Source organism: Pteropus medius, unplaced genomic scaffold, assembly GCF_902729225.1.
Source record: "Pteropus medius unplaced genomic scaffold, Ma_sr-lr_union100, whole genome shotgun sequence".
Lineage (NCBI taxonomy): Eukaryota > Metazoa > Chordata > Mammalia > Chiroptera > Pteropodidae > Pteropus > Pteropus medius.
In genome coordinates, this window is record NW_024354360.1 from 1343373 (window position 1) to 1366816 (window position 23444).

General features: G+C 46.2%; 1 long non-coding RNA gene across 1 annotated transcript; it reads left to right on the forward strand.

Moving 5' to 3' along the window:
• Positions 1-278: 278 nt before the first annotated feature.
• LOC120594130 (uncharacterized) lies at positions 279-17382 on the forward strand. Its single transcript, XR_005650496.1, has 3 exons — positions 279-422; positions 14091-14342; positions 15448-17382. It is a non-coding gene; the product is annotated as an uncharacterized LOC120594130 (long non-coding RNA).
• Positions 17383-23444: the final 6062 nt, after the last annotated feature.

Consider the following 23444-nt stretch of genomic DNA (forward strand, 5'->3'; position numbering starts at 1 on the left):
TGCCAGCCACTGCCCTCTCGATAGCCAAGCTCTTATCTCCACAGGCTTCTAACCCATGACATATGATTTGTGGGCAGCAGTTTCCTTCAGTGCATGTGTGAGCACGTGTGCATGTCTGCCCCATGAAGGCCAGAGCACACGTCCCAGACAGCTGCCAGCTTTGTTGTCTGAGCATGTAACTTTCTCCCGATTTGCTGATCTTAAAAGCAGTGACATGCCATGTCAGAACCGCCCATAGTCCAGGCACGTGGCCTCGTCGAGTATGCAAATGAGTCTGACGGTTGCCTGTGGCCTGGGGCACCCGAGCCAGCCGCCCAGCACCACTGAGAGGCCCAGCAGGTGCCTCACAAGGCAGGTGTGTGGCTCACCATATGCCCTGGCCAGGGTCGAGTTTCTGCTGGAGGCTTTCAATTCCCCACCAGGTGAGAGAGTGGGTGGAGAGGGCCCACATCCCCTGGGGCTGTGCAAGTCACCTCTGGGCATTGGTTTGCTGTGAATTGATAGTGTTTTGTTTGTAACTTTGGAGTAGGGCAGTCCTGAAACATCGGACATGGCAGGTAGAGAAAGGACAAAAGTGGAGAGGGGGTGCTGCAGCCGACTGTGAGGAACCTCTCAACTGGGTAATTCTTCTTAATCTTCTGCATTTTAGAGAGCTCTGTTTATGACTGAATTAGGAACATGTCTTCCAAATGTACCGTTCGTCTCCGCAGAGCCCGGACTCTGGCCACAAGGCCATTTAAGGCAAGGCCTCCCACTTTGTTCTCCTCAGAACACCCCGGGGAGCCTGAAAGATCCCAATACTTAGGCTGCACCCAGAATGCAATGGACCCTCAGAAAGTAGGACCCAGGCATCTGTATTGTGCGTTTCTCATGGGATGTTATGTTTGAGAACCCACAGCTCAGCTGCCCAAGGTAGTAGCCACTGGCCACATGTGGCCACTTACATTTAAGTTAATTGAAATAAAATTTAAAAATTAGTTTCTCAGTGCTCAGTGGCTGTAGTGACAGTGAAGAGAGAACATTTCATCATCGCAGGAAGTTTGAACGAACAGTGCTGCTGTGGAGAATCCCACCAACCCTACTCTCACAGTGAGGCACTGAGGCCCCAGCGAGGTTACCTGGTAGCTCAGGGCATGGACAGGTCTCCTGAGCCCTCACTCCTCAGAGCCTCAGGCCGCTGGGGCACTGTGTGCCCAGAGAAAGGCCTCCAGAGAACGGAGCATGCAGAGGTGAGATGCCTTTGCCGAGCCCCTTTCAGAGCGCTGGGCTAGCTTTGGTGGGCCTCGGCGGCATGCGCTTCCAGGTGAGCCTCCTGCACTCTGCTTACACATTCATGGGGGAACCTGGCCCCGCTTCTGGGGAACCTGGCCCCACTTCAGACTTATTGCAGTGACTCTCAGAAAGCATTAATGTAATGAGCAGCCACGGGAGGATGTCTGCATGGGGCATGCTCAAAGCAGGCAGCCTCTGTCTGTCGTCTGGGTCTCACCCTGTAATTTATTAGATGATCATTTTTGCAGCAGCAAAGGGATAATGACACATCCCGGAGATCTCTGGAACGGAATGATTTGGTTCTCATATGAGCCCAAGTGCAAACCAAAGGGTGTGGGGCAGGAACAGGTTTGGACAAAAGCAGAATTGGGAGGGGGATCTTTCTAGCAGGGCAGCATTTCACAGCACGTGCTGCCAACTGTTGCAAAAAGAGAAACCACCACCCGCGAGAGGAAGAAAGAGAAGGGAGATGTACGTATTTCTGCAGGCTGTGGCCTCCCTTCTTCTCCGTCATTGTTCTCCCAGAGGCAGCAGGTCCGCGACAGCTGGGTATCACTAACAGCTGCTTTTTCCTGGGGTGAAATTAAAAGATTAGGGGATATGGGCACGTGCTGGCCTCAGGAGCCCAAACAATGCTTGATTTAGGGTGAAACTTGTCTGGGGACGCTGACAAAGGAGGAGGCTCCGAGTTGGCTAGGGGTCAGAGTGGGGGGCTGGCTCTGCCTGAGACAAAAGGGCCAAGGAGGGGGAGGGGCAGAGGGCTTGGGGTGCCGGGCAGAGTGAAAAGAGGCCTCAGTAGCAGCTGCTCGGCTCCAGAAATTTGAGACGGGTCTTTTCACAAACACAAACGCTGGAGAAGAATAGGGGGCCATGCTTAGCTGAAATGACTCGTTTACAAATGAAAAGGAGATTGAGAGCCCTTGCGTTTTCCAAGTTTTCACCTAAGAGGATGGAAAATGATTAGTGCGCTGGAGAGCACGCGGCAGGCAAGAAGTGTGCCGCGGAGCAGATGGGGAGCCACCCGGCACTGTGCCTCTCTGTTTACATAACAATCATGGGCCCTGCCGGTGGGTGCGGGAGCCCAGCCCCTCAGTGTCCAGCGCAGACGCCTGGCCATGGACTTCCATGGCTGCAGATCAAGCCTGGGCCCCGCGGGAGGACTTTATTGAAGCCTGTGTGGATGTGAATTTATGCGCCAGGCTAAATTAAATACACTTCATAGCCAAAAAGCCACAAATGACTTCCCTGGGAAGCAGACCCACTGAGGTGGGCACACAGTGGTTGTTGTCCCCAGGAGGGACATTTAACTTTCTGCTGGTTGTTTGGTGATGGCCAGGATAGCCCGTTAAAGGGGCTCCCTGGCCTGCACTGTGTGACGAGAGGCGTTTAAACATGAGAGCGCACACAGCCTAGCCCCAAAGACAAGGCCATGGGAATGGCTCCTCCACTGGTGCCACCCAGAGTGATGTAGCAAGCAGGTGCAACCGCCAGGTGTCCCACACACCTCCAGGGGTCCAAGGGCGGGGCCCTTGGGTTTGGATTGCCTTGCTTCTGGAATAGTCCTGCTGACCAGGCACAACTTAGTCTCACTGTGAGGGAACGTCAGACAAACTGCACTTGAAGGACAGTTTACGGAATACTTAGCCTGTATGCCTACTCACGTCCAAAGGCAAAGAAATTCTGGAGACATGCTAGAGAGGTGGCTGGCGAGTATGGCCTACTCTGTGTGATTTTGCTATAAATGCATTCTTAAAAGAGCTGGCAAAGTCTGAATGAAGGCTTCAGATTAGACATTGGGATTGAATCTGGGTTAATTTTCAGGTTTTTATGATTCTACTGTGGTTACATAAGAGAATCTTTTAGGAGACATATGGTATTTAGGATAAAGGGCATCATTGCTGCAATTCTCATATAGTTCAGAAAAAATACACACACACAGACACACACACACACTGAGACAGAGAGATAGAAACGGAGACAGAGACAGAGATAGAGAGAGACAGAGATAGAGATGGAGGGAGGGAGGGAGAGAGGAATAAAGTAAAATTGGTAAAGTGTCCTTAACTGGAAAGTCCCATTGGAGGTGTTTTGATAACATTGCACTACTGCAACTTTCCTCCAAGTCTGAGATTATGTCAAAATACAGATGTTAAAGGTAAAAGACAGGACAATGTAGGCATAAAGGCTTGAGGAGTCACTCTTGCTCCCTAACTGGGTTCGCCTGGAAGTCCACAGTTCTGAGCCTTCTTGGTGCCTCGCTTCACCCAGGAGTCATGGGCCAAGTGTCCTGGGGGAAAGCCTGGCATCCTTATCAGCTCCTAGTGCACTTGTGTGGGCACAATTTCTGCCAGCTGGGGTCCTGTTGGCCCTTGTGGACTGTGTGCAAAAGAGAGCAGTGCCGCTGTTGGGCCAGTCTGGAGGACAGGTGACTGTGGCTGTGGGAGGCTGTCAGGCCCCAGTGGGAAGGTCTCCTGTGGGCCTGGGACAGGTGTCTACTGCTGACCTGATTGTAGCTTTGGGGAAGGGTGGGGCTTCGCTGGGGGTAAGAGGGAGGAAGGCTATCCCAGAGATGGCCCTGTGCATCCCAGGTGGCAGCCACCTACGAGGAGTCATTCCTGGTGATGCATATTTTCACTCCATCCGTTGAGTCATTGTTACATGTCAAATTCTATTAACCGCCCTCCCATTAAGTTTGTTTAAGCCCAGTTTAACTAATTTTGCTGTGTTTATTCTCACTTCTGCCTACTCATTTGTGTCACCTGGAGAGTTTATTAAGAAATGCCCAGGCCTCCTCCTATAACACCTCCATCAGAGTCTTAGGGGTTGGGGGAGCTGGGCATTCTTGTACTTTATTTAAAAAGTTACTTTAAGGGGTTTGAATGTGCACTTAGCATTGCAAAGGGTTTTGTGGAAGGTTGGACTCAACGACCTGACTTATGTTTTTAAAACGATCAGGGACATTGCTACCTCAGGGGTGGTCTTCAGGGCAGGTCAGGCGTAGGGTCATGCTGACAGAGGCTTCATAACACAAAGGCTGATGTTGAGAGCCTGGCGTCCTTTAAATCCCCACCCCAACTCTTGCTCAGAGGTCAATGGAGTTTGCCCTGAGAAGGGCAAGTTGTGAAACCATGCGATTTCAGACATCAGTGGTAGGAAGACTGGGCATCTATAGGGCATAGATCCTGATGGTGCAAAACCCAGGGCTTCCCAATAAGCCCTGCTGGGCATGGTCCGTGGTTAGTGCTGGTACAGAGCAAGAACCTGAAAGAAGGCTGCATGGATCCTTTCCTGCCAATTTAAAGGAACTACTAAGTTGACTTCAGCTGTCAAATTTTAGCCACTTCTTCCTTTTAGGATTTCTGGAGCATACATGTACTATCTTTGCTTTCGTTTAGAATGTGTCATTCTCTGTGTTTTTACACAATGTCAGAGGTAGTAGGATTGTTTCCACGACACAGAATGGAACTCAGGGGAATTTAGCTCCCCTGCCAACTATTCTGCCCATGGTAATGGCCACGAGAGGTACACGTGCCAGGCTCCATGGAGAGTGGAGGGGATGTCCGGGGTGTCTGGAGGAGCCGTAGGGCTCTGCCTTGAGGTGAATTATTTAGAGAAGAATGCTTCAAAGGCATCCACACAGGCTATCCCCCTGGTCTGGGACCTGCAGTCTGGCTCTGAAACTCACAGGAATGTGCTCTATCTGCAGGAAGGCAAGGGAGGCACTGCTGTGAGTCACATAATGAATGGCCGCATGAGAGTAAAAGAATGAGGTCCCTCGACTGGACCTCAGGTTCTGTCTCAGTCTCACCATAGAACAGGTGGCTTGAACAGCAAACATTCATTCCTCACAGCTCTGGAGGCTGGAAGTCTGAGATCAGGAGGCCACCATGGCCAGGTTCTGGTGAGGGCTCTCTTCCTGGCTTGTAGACAGTCGCCTTCTCATTGTCTCCACATGGCGGACAGAGCTCTAGTCTCTTTTTCTTTCTAGAAGGCACTAACCCCACCATGAGGGCGCCACCCTCATGACCTCATCTACACCTAATCACCTCCCAAAGGCCCCACCTCCAAATACTATACCATCTGGGGTTAGGGCTTCAACTTGTGAATTTTGGGGGAACCCATTTAATGCATTATCAGTCCAGATGACCAAAAGGAGCTTGCTTTCCCAACGGCATCTCGTGCCAAGCTTAATCTCATATATATATGAAATATATTTGCAAAGGGTTTATGGAAGGGTGAGTGAAGTTGAACGCCATGTCCAGAGATGCAGGGCAAAGTTAGGGAAATTGTTGGTTACCAAACCAAAAAAAAATTAAGAAAAGTTATCAACTAGAAAAGAGTTATTTTGTTACTTTTTGATAAGGTCATTTTCAATTCTTTGGAGAGACTTCAATCCCTCAGTTCTCAATGTCACAGGACATGTTACGTTTACGTTTCTGTCTGTCCCTTCACCATCTCAGCTTCTCCAAAATCTCTTTCTTGCTGAGAGACTGCTCACACTGCTGGGAGAAGCTGTGTGTCCCTGGCAACTTTAAGAAAAAGGAAGAGCCAGTGCAGAAAACACTTCCCTGCTCTTTCTGCCTCCTGAATGGAGTGGTTTTAGTGATAAGCAGGTTTGAGGGGTGGTGCTGGTGGGGCAGTTCTGCTTGGTGGTGTTCCAGGTAGCTTGGTACTGGCATCCTTCTCAGGGGTTGGGGGAGGGGTGCAGGGCATCAGGGGCTTTTGTGGGTCACAGGACACCAGGGACCTCCAGGACAAAGGTCCAACTGCTGGTGACAACATCTGCTGGAGAGAGGGCCTATTTGAGAGGTGCTGGCTTTTGGCCTCCCTGGAGGCAGGTGAGGCAGGCTGACCCCATGCTTACTGTGCCAAGGGGTCTGCATGGAACCTAGTGTGCGGATAGAGCACCTGCATCCAATCCAGAAGTGACCCGAAGGATGCATAGAGGGACACATCCTTTCATTAACCGCCTCCTCACAGTAAGGTCCCTCAGGTGGACTCTATGCATACCATTGTCTGTCTGAGTCCAAACTTTCTCTGTCCCACAACATTTGTGCCTTCTAACACTTGACTTTGGTGTGCTGATAACCTTGGACTGAGTCTGCATGTTCAAAATAAAAGTAGTAGCTGTAAGTCACAAAAGACAGAACTCATCAGTGGTCTTCATTTGTCCTGCCTAGTCAGTGGGGCAAAAGCCCTGAGGCCTGAGTCAGACTGACTTGGAGTCTTCGAGTTACATGGCCCAGCTCAGTTTCCTTGTCTGAGACCTGAGGATGGGAATAGTCCACTACTCTGCTGGGGCCACAATCCTAGCTGCCTGCTGGGTCCTTGGAACCATGCATGGCTCCCAGAGGCTGGGGGACACCTGTCTCTGCTGAGTATAGGAAAAGACACAATAGGAATTAATGCTGCTCAGAAATGGTTGTCACCAACACATTGTGATATGCATGTGGTCTACATGTGGTAAAGCCCTGTGCTCAGGACCCTGGGCATAGAAGCCTCAAATAAGCCAAAGTTACAGAAGCAATGTGTCATGTCTCACACCACACCAGAGTGCAGCCAGTTCTATGTGGCTTGTGGCTCATGGGCCAAAACTGGGCTCTCCTACCTCCCACCTTCCCAGGAGATCTTAGAGAGTTGAATTGACAGATGTATTAGCAAGTGTTATCATGCAGAAGTGGCCTTGGAGACAGAAATGCCCGTGAGGGAGGGCTGCAGAAAGATCACTTTGATCTTAGCATGGTTCCTGCATTTCACTGTTGGCTCTGTGAGATTCAGAGCTGGAAAAGCTGAGGTCTTTACTCTGGGCCTCAAGTGACGAGAAGTGGTGGGGGTGGCCTTTGTGGGCAGGCAGGCTGGCTCTGGTGTGATAGGGGGAGGGCTGCTTACCAGTGTGTTATGGCTTGGGCTATCTCAGGTACTGGACCTCGAAGGCCGAGGGAGAGGTCCTAGGGATGTCCAGGGTGGACTGAGGCCTAGCAGAGGCCTTGGCAGCCCCCAAAGAGGGCATAGACCCTTGGCAGCCCTGATCCAGGCTCTTGAGGAAGTGTGGGCTCTTTTCTTTGTATGGTGCCCTCTCCATGCCCACATGGCATGCAAATCTCTTCCTTCACCTTCACCCATCATCACACAACATTAAGTCCTCACAAACTAATGTAGCTTCTAAAGGTAATATTTTCCGCTGATTTAGCAAAAAGCATGGGTTTGAGAGTTGGAACTTAGAGCCTATTTTTTTTTTTAAATGAATAAGCACATATTGTGCTTTCCTCTTAGCCTCAGAGCCAGGGGCTAATTATACTCTAGTTTCCCATTGTTCCCAGGAAGGCCAAAGCTAAACAGGCTCCTGGCAGAGAAAGAGACTGCAGAGCCTATTGGCAATCTCTTTCTCTTTGGTGCAGAGGTTCCAGCCAGCAGCTTGGCATATGCTTGGCCTGAGGGTGAGGGGCTGGTGGGTGAGATCTGCCTGGCACTTCTTCTCCAGCACTGCCTCTCCATAGAGGCACACTCTGATGAGCAGCAGATGCTCTGGATAGCAAGAGACAAAATCTGCCTGACACGTGCCTGCCTACCTTCCAGTTATGGTTGGGGCCAGCAGACCTGTGCAGGCAATGGTGGGGGTGTGGCAGCTTTAACATATGCCCATCTGTTCTGTGGTAGCCCTTCCATGGAGCAGTGAGGTTTCTGTCTGCCCGCTCCTTGAACTCGGGCCTACCTTGAGGCCCAGTGCTCTCTGGAGCCCTGAGCCAACACACAGGAAGTCCTCCCACCTTGCGTTACCATGGTGAGAGGAACACAAAGAAGCCATAGGCATGAGCACAAGGAGATGCTTGAGACAGCATGACAGGACACTGGCCGGTCCTCAGTGCTCTGGCTGGCCACTGCCTGGTGACAGTACTAAGGCCCTACACCAGAGCCATGCAACCAAGTGCTTCCCGAAACTGTGAGAAATCAGAAAAAGACTGTGGTTGATTTAAAATACTAAGTTTTGGGATGCTGTGTTTGGGGTGCTCACAGCAATTGGGAACAGAACTCCCGATGCTCCCTACTATGACCCTTTCTCTCCACATCCAGAGACCAAATGCTTCCCTGGACAGCCAGGGGACACTTAGACTAGGTGCCTGGCTGTTCCTCTCCTGCCACTCCCCACTCTCACTCTTCCCAGGCCGCCTCAGGTGATGGTGCAGGATGCCAGGCCTGGTGCTGATTATTTACAAGGGCCTCTTCCACAACTTTTTATTTCTCCCTTGCTTTCGAGAAAGTTGTAGGTGCCTTGGCAGCTCACACAAAAATTTAAAATAAAATCAAGAAAATTGGGCAACTTTACTAGAAAGTGAGGGAAGTGAAATGAATACATCAGGAATCCGAGATAAAGTGGATGCTGGAATTGAGTTAATATCTGACTCTAATTTCTCGGCAGCCGAGGGTTTCCTAAAAGTACCAGTTCTTCATAAAAGGAGGGAAAAAAACCAACCTCCCCCCAAAAAAAAAAATACCCAGAGCAGCTCTTTAGGAGAGACAAGTTACTTTCCTGGCACTTATGTCCAGGAAAATTAAATATTTAAAAATAAGGCCTAGGAAATAGCATAACATTCAATGTTTCCTGCAGCATTTATTTTTTAAGAAGGAAAGTCTTTATCACGTGGAAACTGTTAGTGTTGCATAACAAAGCCTTGAGTGAGAGGGGTAGTCCTCTACTGAGCAGTGTATCTGTTGGCATCTGGATAGGGCCCAGGAACCCAAGGAGACAATCCACCTGGATCGGCATGTCCCTTGTGGGCCTTGGCAGGGACAGAGTAGTATCCAGAATATGCCAGGGGCAAGTCCTCTGTGTTGTTGATTGAGGCCAGACCTCATATTTTAGAGCCCTCCAGATAAAGCAAAATACTGACGTTCTGTTCTAGAAGTCTTGAAAGAGTACTGGCTCAGGCCAAGAGCAGGAGTAGTGAGGGTGTCCTGAGGGCAGCGCTCAGCTTCTGCTTCTCCTTCAGAAGGTCTGGAGCAGCTTCCTCTCTAGAGCATGAGACCATCTTGAAGGCGCAGCCCCTTTAATCTGTGAGAAACCAAGCTCCTCCAGGAGCCTTAGTTCTGCAGGCCCAGGGGACAGCTCAGATTGCCGCTGTCTTGCTGTAGGAGCTAGGCCAGGCCTCCCTTCTTATGCATCAAAGAATGGCTTCGTGGTCTCCGTCACAGCGATAACGCATTCACTCCACGTACACATGGTGCACATGATTTTATGTGTTATTTCCCTGCACCAAACCACCAAATTTTTTGATCTGATCTGACCAGGAGATGTCATTGTGGAGTTAAACGCATTTCTGCCTTCATGATTTCCTTTTTCCTCCACATCTGACTACACCCACAGGAGGCACATGAGGCTCCTCCTGAATACCTGGTGTCTGTAAGTGCTTTGTGTGTCCCCTATAAGATCTTTTCCCTGTCCTTGGATGATACCAGGGGTTTAGGGGCATAGGGTCTAGACATTTCACCTTGGGCCTCCAGCATCCTCAGAAGGGTTGTATCCAGCTGGGCAGAGTACTGGACCTGGCAAGGGAGCCTGGGGGCCCGTGTATGCAGGGACATGGCACCCCTCGGAACTCTGAGAGGGTTCTCCGATGGCTTGGCCCTGTATGAAACACAGGAGTTAAGCCAAACTCTGGGGCAGGGTGGGGAAGCCCTGGGACCACTGAGGTGGAGTTTCCCAGCTACCTGAGTCTAGCTCCTGATCTGCAAGGAAAAGGAGATGTTTTGTTCTGCTCACTGAGATCCATGCCAGCCTCAAGAGCATTGTTGCTCTTTGATGGGGATAGTAAAAATGTTCCTTCCTCCTGCACCTAACTCCATGCAATCTACTTTGATTTATACCGAGCCCACTCTGAGCAGAGGCTTGTAGAACACCCCTGACTAGAGGCATCTTTTTCTGTGGGAGCTCACCCTAGGGAGCTGACACTCGCGCCTGCTCCATCTCTTTCTGGGAGGACCTTCCGGGAGGACCGGGCAATGGCAGGATTCATCCCAGGTAGGGAAGATGCAAGTTGTTCTGTGGTCTCGCCTTTACTCTTTGGGGACTGATTTATATTTGGAATTCTGATTCATGCCGCCTTTGTAGTCTGTGACTTCTGAACACAGGGTTTCCTTTGGGGAGCTCTTGGCCTTCTTGACTGCCACCCCTGGGGGATCCTAGGGGATGCTGCCTCTAGGGGCAGGTGTCAGGTGGGCAAGAGCGGGACATTGGGACTGTGGTTCTAACTGGGCACAGAGATGTATCCCAAGAGTTATTTCCCCCAGAACAGTTTTTCAAACCACTGTTTTCCTTGAGCCCTACCTCACTTGGAAAATGAGGTCACAAATGAGCAAAACCTGGAACCATTACTATTACCATATTGACGTGTCTGGTACAGGAAACTGCTGTGACCCTGGAATGCACCCCAGGCCCCTCGAAGAGGGATTTGCTCCACAGCTGTAGGAGAGGTGGTCAGAAGCACTCAGCTGTCACTACCATAGCATCGGGTCTGCTGCTGCTGCCACCACACTCAATAAAGGCCATCCCCTTCTAGGCGGTCCCGTGTGGTGACTGGTGGAGGCAGATGTGTGAGGCCTGACAAGGAAGGGCTGCGGGATGCCCCTGAACCCAACCCTGGGCCGACTCCGCTGCATGTGCTGGGAGGAGAGATAGCTGAGTGTGCCCTGGTCGGACTGTGGTCCCAGCCCTCCACCTCTCCAGGGTGTCACTGAGAAAGGCCTTGGAGGCATAGGGAGAGCAAGTGTCCTGGAGCTCATGATGTCCTGGAGAAGGAGGTCCCCGCTTTGTAGAATGAGGATCCTGTGTGCAGATCCCAGGTCCTTCTCTCTCTGCAGAGCTCTCTGGAGAAGAACCGCCTTTCCTTGACCAGAGCACAGCCCTGGCAGCCCCATCTCCCAGGTAGAGTTCAGTGGAACTATATTCTTAAGGATCCTTGAATGACAAGGCCTGGGAAATAGACGCCCAGGTAAAAAAAAGGCCCAATAGAGGAGAAATTGTGATTCAGAGCCTGGAACAATTTTTGAGACTATAATCAGGTCAAATGTCACAAGGAAAAAATAAACTAGGTAACTAAAAACAGAGAAAAACAACAAGCTCCTTGAGAAAGTTGTGGTGCAAATATAAAACACATTTAAAAGCGGCATTAAGTTAAGCCATAAAGAGCAAGAAGAAAGGAGAAATTGACCTTAGTGCCAGGAATATTACCCCTAGCTGACAGCGTGTGGGGCGGGATCGTAGAGAAGGATGTCCGCCAAGCATAGCAACACTGAGCACAGAACAAGCTCATGTTTTATAGTTGTAATAATATAAATGATGCTCGTTTGTTTTCCATTGTTAGAAATAATAAATAAACAAGTGGTTCCTTATCTGTTACTGAAGTAAAATGGTAAATGTTAACAACTTTGACAAAATTCAAGTAAAAGTCACAAAAGGGGCCTGAGGAGAAGATGGGAGAGATGTTATTCTCATCTTACACAGTATAATGTCAGGAGTTACTTTTGAAAGGTGATGAAAAAAGAATAGATATTTAAGAATATTCTTAGGGTTCCAAAGGTATCCATTAAAATAACTAAGCTCCTAAATATATAAATCAGACATTAGGACAAGAGGCCAGAACAGTTACAAGATTTTCCTCGAAGTGGGAGGGGTGCAGGACTGTTGCCTTTTCATCATAATCTCTTCTGTTTTTCTGATTATCAAGTGATGTATTATCTTGATAAAAATAAAAATTAAAAAAAATCTGTCTTTGTAGAAGACTTAAAAATATAGAAAAGTATAAAGGGAAAAGTAAAAATTATTCATAATTCTACTAAGAGATAAACCGTTACTATTCTTATTGTTGGCATGTTTCATATTTTATTATGGTGATTTTTCTTAGATAATTACTGTGTATATATTTTTGATGTTTTCTCTTTTAAGTGCTAGATCGTATTATAAGCACTTACTGATTATGTCGGATTTCTTTGTGAACAAGATTTTTAACAAGTGTATTATACACCATCATTTTATGTATCATGATTTATATAATAATCCCCTATTGTTGAATATTTGGATTGTTTCCAGTGTGTGTTACTATGACAAATTCTGAGGTGAACTTTTAAAAATATAAATCTTATTATTCCTGATGATTTCCTTGGGATATATTCCTAGAGAGAGGATCATGAGGTCAGCATATATATATAAGCATTTTTACAGCTCTATGTTGTAAAATTGCTTTCAAGTAAAATTCTACTTATTTTTTTTTTTTCCTTGGGAGATCTACTGGTCCGCCCTTTGTCATCGTTTGTGATTAAAGTTGGTCATATATTTATCTGAGATTTGAGATTTGACTGGGAGAAATTCCATGAGAGTGTGACATTGTTAGCATGCTGTAAATATTGACCTCTGTCGCTAGGTGTTAAACCACAGGATTTGTGAATTCAAAACACTAATGAGTTCTGAAAATAGCAACTCTAAGAACTGAGTTCAGGGTTGATGTTATTGTGCTAATAGGTGGGAAATATTGCTGACTGCGTTGAAACTGTGTTGGCTGGGACGAGCCAATAAATGGAGATAGGCCAAGGTTAATCATGAACATTACAAAATTATCTGCTTTCCTCTCCTCTCCTCTCCTCTTCCTCTTTCCTCCCCCCATTTCTCTTTACCTTTTTTTCTCCCTCCTCATGTATCCATTCATTCACCCACCATCCCTCTATCTACCCATCTATCCATTTATTCGTCTGTCCGTCTATCCATTCATCCATTCATCCATCCCCTCTTTCTTCATTCCATCCATCCATCCCACCAAGATTTTTAAAAGCTTCCTCAAATTACTATAGCAGCACATCTCTTTCAGTGCTTCCAAAGGTCAGAAAATTTTCACCCCTGAACGCCGTGGGACTAAAGATCTCTCTACGCATGTAGCCACCAAAGACAGTTGTAGAAAACATGGCTCAGATAACCCAGGCACAGACTAAGGGGAGGCTAAGAAACACTCCCCTACTTCTTTTTATCTACAGTGAAGAAAGCAGAAAATGACAAAGGATAAAATTCAGATTCTGGGAGTTTAGTAGGTCTATGTAGACCAAAACCATTTTTTTTTTTTTTGGCCTTTTGTAGAGAATTCAAAGGACTCCAGAGCTTCCTGTCACTGCAGGTCAGAACTGACAAAGTGAAAAGAACTGATTGGAGTAGATTTTAAACTGCTTTTGCTAAATACTTTTCTTGTTTTGACCTCTCTCTTGTTTTAATGATGACTTTCCTGAGGCAGCTTCTTTTCTGTCTAGAGAAGAGAGCATCTGCACCCTTGATTGTTCTTCTGGATCTTTCATTTCTCTTTGGTTTTGTGGTTCTATCAACCAGATGAGATATTGTGGGAGGATGCTGCCAAGGCCTGGCTTTACAGTAATTTTTTGAATCCTCTTGAGTTATTCTCTGAAGTTGGTGCAGGCTTATCAAATATTTATTAACCAAGTATCTAATTCAACAGGCACCTTGCAATTTTACAGTGTGTTCCATGCTGTGCAGGATATGCCATAAATAATATGATTCTGGATGCTAGGATCTTCAAGCTCATTGAGGTGACAATATGCACTTAAGAAAGAGTTGAGTAAAAATACGAATGAATAATAATGTTGTTACTTATTCAGCCTTTACTTTGGTAATAGAGGGCCACATTTAACATGAAGTGGCCAGGCGACCTGAGGCCAAGGAGTCTAAAATTTCATCCTAGGTCAAATGGATATCACTGGGGCTTTTGAGTTGAAGAATATAATAAAGTTTGTGTCTAAAACTAGATTGACAGTCATTTCTTTTTTAGATCGAGATGTAATATCTGTCCCTGGAGAATAATTGATTTTCCTCTCAGCAGACCTATTTATTAATGCTGTTATATTAGTCATTAAACAAGGAAGACCGACATGTCAGCATTGAGGTGGCAGTTGGAGGTGTTCTTTGGTCAGTTTCTTGAGCAGAAATTTATAGACAAAATGCCTGGAAAAACTGTGACATCGAATGCATAGTGATACAGCCTGATACCAATGGAGAGAGGAGTTACACTGAGAAACTACGAGTGAGTAATAAGAAGCGTGATTGGATTTTTAAAAAATGGAATGAATAGTAGAAAATTGAAAAATGGGATAAATTTGAGTAGTGAAGTTGAAACTGTGCCAACTTCCTCATGATTCAGAGGATTAAGGGAATGAGGCCAACTGAACTGTGGAGATGAGCAGAGAACTTAGACAAAAGGACGATGGTGTGGAGAAAGAAAGTTGCGGGGAGGGAAAGAAAGAAGGAAAGGAACAGAACCAAGTGTGGACATGCGGCTATTGAGAAGTGGGCTCTCTTTCACCTGCCCCCAGCTTCCAGGTGTCAGTGTGAAAACGTACAAGACAGGAATATGTAAGTAGGCAGGATGCTCTGGAGGGTCTATCAGGTGGGAGATTAAAGCTGTGCCAGCAGGAGGCGAGAGATTTCTGGGTGCAGACCTGGTGTCAGTTTGGGATAGAAAACGAGCCATTGGTAATAGCCACAGTGGCATCAATTTCCCTTTTCTTTTGGTTCTTGGAGATGGAGAGGGTGAGCAGGCACTAGAAGTAGACAGTTCCCTTCCATCCTTTCCGATCTCCCATGACAGGGCTGGGGTTTTGTTTTCCAGGTAGAAAAAGCTGTGAGCAGGGAGCAGGGTGGGAAGGGACTTGAGGACAGGACTGTGTGAGGCAGGAGGAGTAAATGTACTTGCAGACTGAGAGAAGAAGAGCGTCCTTTGGCTGAGAGTGTAGAAAGAATTCAACACACGTGCTAGAGTTAGAGTCAAAAGGAAAGTTTATTGGAAAAGGGGTAACACTCCACAGACAGAGTGTGGTGTCCTCTCAGAGGCAGAGAGCGAGCGGGACAGTGAGAGATAGAGTAAAGGTACTGAAAGGGACAGTAACAATAGAGAGATGAGGGCAGTGAGAGAGACACGAGTAAAGGCACTGAGAGGGACCTAGAGTGTTCAGGGAATTCAGTTTATATGCCATTCTTTAGTTCCCATTTCTTTCGATATGGACATACAGTGAGGAAGGGGTAGAATATGTAGTGTGAAAGGTCTACTAGCAGTTCCTAGCCTTTAATCCTTAGGTTCCCCATGGTTTTAGCCATAGGAATGACTCTTGGTTCCTGTTTCCCCTTCACAGGTGTGGAGAATGGGTCGTTAGTTATCCAGCAGAAGCCTTCCTTTGTTCTGAAGGTGTCCTCTGGGCCTGGCTGCAGAGCTGATCAGTATATTGCAGTGACTGAATGTGGCTTGATTAATATTTTTAATTCTCTTGCCTCCTCCCTACATTAAACCTAAGAATCTGCAGATAAGCCAAGCTCCCTGCATTGCATGCTGCACTCCAAGGTTCCTCACTTCAGAGGGCAGAAGTTGCTGGAAGGTGATATGCAAATTTATGTAAACAAGAGGCAAATTAGCCTCTGGTCCTAGTCAGGACTCTAGACTTCCTTCTGTAGGACTCGATTCCTGGACAGGAAGAAGCAGGACTGTCCTTGGATTGTCTTAGTTTCTCTAACCTTTGCTATTTGTTAAATTGTGGGTTGGTCTTCCAATCTTCCCGAGGCTATTTTGAAGTCATAACCAACCATAACAGGGTACTTAAAAAAAAAAGAATTCATCAGATTTTACTTACATTTGGTCTTGAGTTTTATTAGGATCTTGTGTGACATGTCGTGGTGTTCTCTCAGCTCAGAAGAAACCCGTCAACCACTGTCTATATTCTAAATTCCGGGAACCCTGAAGCCTACCTTGTAGGCTTGTAGAGAAATTTGTCTCTTGCTTAGGTGACTGAGCACCTGAGTCACTCTTTGGTGATGCACAGCTCCTCAGAGCTGGCTCCTTCCTTCCAGTTGCTCCTTCTTTTCTGTCTCCTTGGTGACCTGTAATGGAACGGAGTGCAAATCTGGGACACTGAGAGCAGAAGGAGCTGGCATCCCTCAGAGGCTGCAAGATGCCCGAAGCTCCCCACTCATTGCTGCTGGGGGCAGGCCCATGTTTCAGGGGAAAAGATGCTCAGAGAGAGAGCCAGGGAACTGGATCATACCACTGGCACATGGCAGAGAGGGCTGGGGTGTAACCAAACTGTGCCTCCCTTACCACCACAGGTACCTGAAAGAAAGGGGCCAGCTTCAACAGCTGGTGGTGTTACGGGTAGCAGCCGTCAGGCCTCCTTGCCCAAGTTCCAGTCCTGGCTCCTCTGCTGACCAGGTGTATGAAAGGTTATGTTAGTTAATTTTGAGTGTCAACCTGACTCAGTCACAGGGTGCCCAGATGTTTAACCAAACATTATTTTGGATGTTTCTTTGAGGATGTTTTTGGATGAGATTAATGCTTAAATTGATAGACGAAGTAAAGCAAATGCCCAATGTGGGTGGGCCTCGTCTAATCAGTTGAGAGACTGAATAGAACAAAAAAGTTGACCTCCCTTGAGTAAGAGGGAATTCTCCAGTAGACAGCCTTCAGACTCCATCTGCACCAATGGCTCTCCTGGGCCTCCAGCCTGCCAACCTCCAATGCAAATTCTGGATTTGCAGCCTCCATAATCATATGAGCCAATTACTTATAATATATCTCTTTCTCTCAATGTACATACTTTGGTTCTGTTTCTCTGGAGAATCCTGACTCTGATCCTCAGTTTATTTTCTGTACTCTGGGTTACAAGACACCTGAGTCACGAAAGTATGTGGATGATGAAAGGGACGATGGAAGCTGGTGGTCTTTTCACCTTAGCAAAATTTGCAACCATTATGAGGCTTGTTAAAACTTAGATACTGGGCCTCAGCCCAGGAAGTTCTGACTCAGCAGTTCTGGGGTTGGGCCCAGGAGTTTGCATGTCTACTTGTCCACAGGTGATGTTGCTGCCCAGGGATACACTTTGAGAACCACCGATGTAGGCGATGCTTTGACTGGGCTTATTGGATGTGGACGGGGTGCAGCTGACAGGTGGCCTAAAATTCATGTGTACCTGGACTGGGGATTGCTGTGGGATGATTGGAGAAGAAACTGGTGCTCACATGCCCAACATCAGGATTGTGTGGTCCCTCCCCACCCACCCACAGATCGCAGCACTCAGGAACTGGATCCTCATTGATGAGGAGAACACTGCATGGCTTGGTTTCCAGAACACAGCACATGAGCAGCTGTCACACACTCTCGACACCTCCCTCAAAACGCACATATTTGTAGTCTTAAAATTAAGGGTGAATAAAGTTTAAGTGACTTCAGAGTCTTGGAATTTTTACATTTGGCACTTTAGGATAATCGAGTGTACTTTAAAGCTTTGGTCAAAAATTGTCACTGGTCTAAGTGATACTAGAATGTACGGTTAAGGAAAGCAAGGGGAAATCAAGGAGGTTAATCCGAATTCTCGGGAGCTCTGGGGATTAGAGACCATGGTCAAAGGTCTCAAGTATGGACTAAATTATTTTGAGATGACATGTGTTATATTAAGTTGTCTTTATCAAATTCAACAGAGCCCTGGAGCTAGCAACGGTACCCTACTGTCAGAAGCGAGTTGTGTGTGCTACGAGCCGTTCAGGGTCCATCCTGTGGATCTGGGCCACCATGGGATCAGACTGACCATTTCCTCTCTCTCCTCTTTGCCTGTGGGTACCCCACTCAGCTGCCTTTGATTGCCAGACACCCACTGCCAAAACATATGCCATCGGTTTCCATTATTAGTCACTTATGTCCCCACTACAAACATAGAAGGGCATCCAGGAGCAGGATGCTAGGAGCACGGCTGACCTTTGCTTCATCGCAGCCCATGACTGCCGGAGAGGAGCCTGTGAATGTGTGGGCCTCCATGCTGGAAAAGGGCTGGTGGGAGCACGGTGTGGGGAGGGAGCTCACAGTGGTGCTAGCACCGCTGCTCAGGCAATGGCTTTAACTCAAGGGTGTTCTCATTGAGCCCCCTGTGAGGAAAAGCCCCAGAGTGGGTACTGCCAGGAGAGCCTACCCTGTCCTCCCATAAAGTGCCTAATCAATCATGAACAGCCTTTGTGGGCAGCTGCAGGCCAGCTTGGGAGCTCAGCAAGAGGGCCTTGTGACAGGTGAAGCTGGACAGCCCTTGGGAGCAGGTACCTGCTTATGCTGTATCAGGTGATGCTGTGTCTACACACCACACTCTGAGCACGGTTCTAGTCTAGACACTCTTGACATAGACAAAAGCCAACTTTTGAATTTTGGATGGAAATTAGAATAGGGAAGATTTCTAACTTCCACTTGCATTATTTTAATCCCCAAATGGCAGATTCCTTAATGTCATTTGCAATGTTGTATATGCAAAAATGTTGTAGACTCATTAATTAATGACCGATTAAATGCATGCGGTCAAGGATGTCCCTGTGGAAACAAACATTTGTCACTCTGAGGCAGGCTTTACAAATGTTTGGTAAACTGAGAGGTCATGCTTTCATGTGAGACCACGAAGGGACTTCCAGCTTTCTCCCAGGTATGGGCTCTGGGTTCTTGGAACAGCTGTAGCCGAGGGTCTTATGAGCTTGCATTTCTCAAGGCTGCCCTCTAGGTTCTCCTGACATCTGAATATTTCACAGACGTGTTCCATGTTATTCCCTTTAAAGGCATTGCTTGCTTCAGCCACTCACTATTGATGGAAGCCAATGGTTATGCTCTCAAATCCACATTTTCTTCCCATTTCCACCCTCTCCTCTCCAGGGACAATGCTATCCCTGCAGAATGATGACCGCTTGGCCACTATGACTGAGTAGGAGCAGCTTTTTCCTGCTTTTGGTACCTCTCTTCCTTCTTGTGCTCTAAGATGTAATTGGCTCCACTCCCTCCACTTCTAATGACTTGAATCACAGTCTCATCTGTATACACAGGATTCATCTTGTTCTCATATACAGTGCTTTGGAGTATAAGTTGTCTTGTTACCTAACTTCCTCTAGCACCATCTGGTCCAGACGCCTCCTTTATCTAATTCCATTCAAGAGCCGCCATCTCTGTGTGGCCTTTCCAGGTGGCCAACAGTTCTGCTGTGGCACCCTTCTTTCTCTTCCCTGTGGACACCTGTCTTCTTCAGTCAGAGTGAGACATGGCCACTTTCCACATTGCTCTCACAGCTGTTGGCACACATTTCTTTTTACTGCTTTCTTCCTCAGCTGGAAGGTCCCTGGTATGCCCGTGTCACTCTCCAGAGACTTTAATCTCCTTATTGGCACTCACGGCACCAAGAGCAATCTCACAAAAGCTCTGTATGTTTACTTCTGGCTGTTTCTCCACGTGCGGCCACCTCAGTTCCAGAAATGATTCCTGTTTTGGACTCTGTTATGTCAAGATTTACAATAGAGCACAATTACTCTGTATCATTTACACATTAAATGGCCAAGAGAACATTTAAAAAATTTAAACTCACTTCTGGTTAGAGCTGCTTCTTTGTCAGAAAAGTGACCTTTAGAAAGCAATTTTGCAAATGATTGGGGACAAATTGAGGGACAATATTTAGCATTTACATTTTATTCTGACTGTTAACTATAGGGCCTCTGCAATGGTGTGAGGATTTCATGTCATTTGAAAGGGAATACGAGGCTTAGAATTCTTGAGTTTCTTTAATAAACCCCTAAAGAGGCTCCCAGTATGTTTCTATCTCCCATAGCTTTGGGTCCGGGGCTAATGGCCCTTAGAAATTCTGATGGTTGACTATCACATGCACTGAATTGCATCTGAATGACTTTCTAACTCTTTTTACGTATGAAGGTTAGAAATGGAAGGCACCCTTTAGGAGTGCTGGGTGGCCATTGTCTGGGGTCTTGCTTTCTTCTTTCTGCATTACTGGAGCCAAAGCTGAAATGAAAGAAGCATTTTCTGTGCTGCTGAAGGGAGCAGGAAGTGGTGAGAGGTGTGTGGTGAGCAGTTGGGGGCAGAAAACGCAAAGCTGTTAGAAGTCGGTGTCACCCAGGGACTGCTCTGTGATTTCCCCAGGCAAAGCCCACCAGCTTTTCTTGGAAGAACTCTGAGAATGTCACTGCATTCATGCCTTACTTCAAGACTGAGACAGTCCCCATGAGGCTTATGGGGCTGGCTGGGTGGGAGGGCAGCTCAGTCCTGAGGTCCCTAAGGAGGTGGCAGCTGCCCAGGTGCTAGGTGTGGGCGAGCACTGGGCCCTTCATGTGTAGGCGTTCAGGCCTGATTGCCTGTGAACTGTGGGTAAGGCTACCCCTCCAGATTAACCACCTGGAGGTCCAGCTCATTCCTCCAGAGCTGGTGGGCAGGGGAGGCTAGTGAGGCCTTTGGTGAGATTACATGGGCTTATCTTTAGTGTGGCCACTCAGCTTGTTGCCTAGGTCTTGGATGACTAAATACGAGCTAGAATTGACCCCACTTTGTGCAAATTTCTGTCCCCGATTTTGTTGCATGCTGCAGGAATGATTTTGGTTCTAGGTTGACCTAATGGACATCTGCAAACGGTGACATGTATATGAATATTGTGAGTTTGGTATCAGTGAGTTTTCTATTTGGTTCTTCTTTGATAGACAAAGTGGGTGAGTCCAGGTTTTGCGGGCCTGATGTGTATATGGTTCGGTAGTGGTGGGGGGGCTACTGGAGAAAATAATACAAATATACAACACAAACTGCCTATGGCACCTGCTAGGAGAGAGGAGGGATATGACGAGTCAGCATGTGTAGCCTGCTGCAGCTAAGATCCCTTATGTTGTCATATTAAGAGAAAACATCATGACAATTATCTGTAGTTAAGGTTCTTCTAATATGTGGTGCCCTGTGAAGGTGAAGGCTCTCAGGCTTATCGTCATTCAAGTTATGCAAAGTCCACACCACAGCCAGTGATGTGGTTCTAGACCATTTCAGAAGAAACTGAAACATGCTCTGACCATAACATTTATTTAAAAATGACATTATCGCATGTGATAACATGTGACAATCCTAAAGGAGACCCATGATAGAAAAATATTCATAATTCCATCATTCTAACATAAGACTCTTCTCTTCTCAGTATGAATGCATGCTTTTAAATAGTTGTAACAATAAACTTTGAAGGACGAAGGTCTTTCTGAGAAAGACACAAAACACAAAAATCATAAACAGGAAGATTGACACACATAAAAATAAACAATGAGAGCAATACACAGCATAAGCTAAATCAAAAAATGAAACACTGAGAAAATCTTTGCAAGTCAAATTGTAGATATAGGACTAATTTTCTTAATTTATAAAGAACTAATACAAATTAACAGCAAAAAGGCCCATAGCCCAAAAGGAAAAGGAGTAAAACATATTGATAAATTGTTCTCAGACAAGGAATACAGTTTTTAAATGCATAAAGTAGGACCCCACCTCACTGAAAATGAGACACATGAATTAGAGGTATATAGAAATATTTAAAAAGCAATTTTCCTCTCCTCTCCTTTCCTTTCTTTTCCTTTTTGGAACTTAACAAACTGATTCTAAAATGTAGAAAATTCAAAGGGCCCAAGAAAAGGTCAACGTGATCTTGAAGAAGAAGAATACAACTAGAACAGTCACATCACCAGAGGGAAAGACCTGTGAGAAAGCTGGAGGGGTGAAGGCCGTGTGTTGTCTGCACAGAGATGGCAGAGCAATACAACAGAATAAATAGTCTCAGAACAGATTTATGCAAAAATAAACACCATAGTACAAAGGGATTCCCCCCCTAGAAAGTGATACTTATTCAATTATACACATACACATATGTTAAAAAGAATTTAACTTTTACCTCATTTTACACTCACAATGAATTGAAGATGAATTGCAGTTCTAAATGTGAAAGGCAAAAATAATAAGGCTTTAAATAAAAATAGGAACACATCTTCATGACCTTCGGTAGGCAAATATTTCTTAAATAGGATGCAAAATGTGCAAAAAGAGAAAAGTTAATAAATTAGACTCAACTAAGATTATGCATTTCTAGTCTTCGAAAGATAACATTACAAGTGTGAAAAGACTACTCACAAAATGGGAGAAGGTATTTGCAATATGTAGATCTAACAAGGGACTTGTATCCCAAATGTATTAAGAACTCCTATAATTCAATATGAAAAGATCAAAAACTCAATAGAAAAATGGGTATTTTCCAAAATAGGAAACCCAGATGTCCATAAGCACACGAAAAGGTGCTCAACTGCATTAGTCACAGCCACCAAATTGGCAAAAGGGAAAAAACACTGACAAGACCAAGCATTGGTGAGTGTGGAGCAACTGAACACCCATAAACTACTGGTGGGAGTATATGTTGGGACAGCCAGGTAGGAGAACTGTTTTGTGGCATCAGCTAACACTGAACACATGCCCACATTCGCATTAGGACAGGGTCGACTTGGGCCTGGTGGGCTGGGGGCAGCACCTGGAAGAGAGCAACAGTGTTATATTCTGTGAGTTCACTCTGCAGGCACTTCAGCGTGTGTGTTATATTTCAACAAAAAGTTCAAAAAAAATAGCAATATTAAAAATTAGACAACACTGAAGTTCTAGATATAAAAAAAAATGTGATAACATTGATGGGGGAAATAAGACATTCCCATAATATTGCTGGTGGGAGTTTAAATTGATGCAACGTCTGAGAAGTGGGACAGGCATTCTCTATCAAAACAAATGCAATTCTATTTCTAGCTGCTACAGAGGGAGTTGTGCAAAATGATGCCACATTATATATAAAGCAAAACTTTGGCAACAACTTAAATGTCTCCGTTAGGTGATGTGGTACATGGATCAGTGTGTGTCCACACAAACTGAGCAGGATGCGCGTGGTGTATGGACACAAACGATCGCCAAGTCAACAGGGGAAGCTTCTTGCATAGTCCCCATGTCCTTCTTTGTCTTTTGCATTTGGAACCATGTGACTTTATCACCTGTTGGAATACAGAGAAAATTAAAATAAATAACATTTGTAATCATAAACTAATGAAGTTTGGTACAATTTTTTATTTGCAATATTCTGCATGCTTTTCCAAGTTCATGGCCTTCCTGCTTATATTGAATTGTGGTTTCTTATAATTGTTATGGCATTAAATTGATTTATTGTTATTAACCCAAGTGTCCTTCTGCACATGTAGATGCTTTTTCACCTTTACTATTTATTTCGGCTCGTGATTTATTTTTTGGAGACTGTCTTCTCTTATTAGACCCCGGGAGGCATGATCA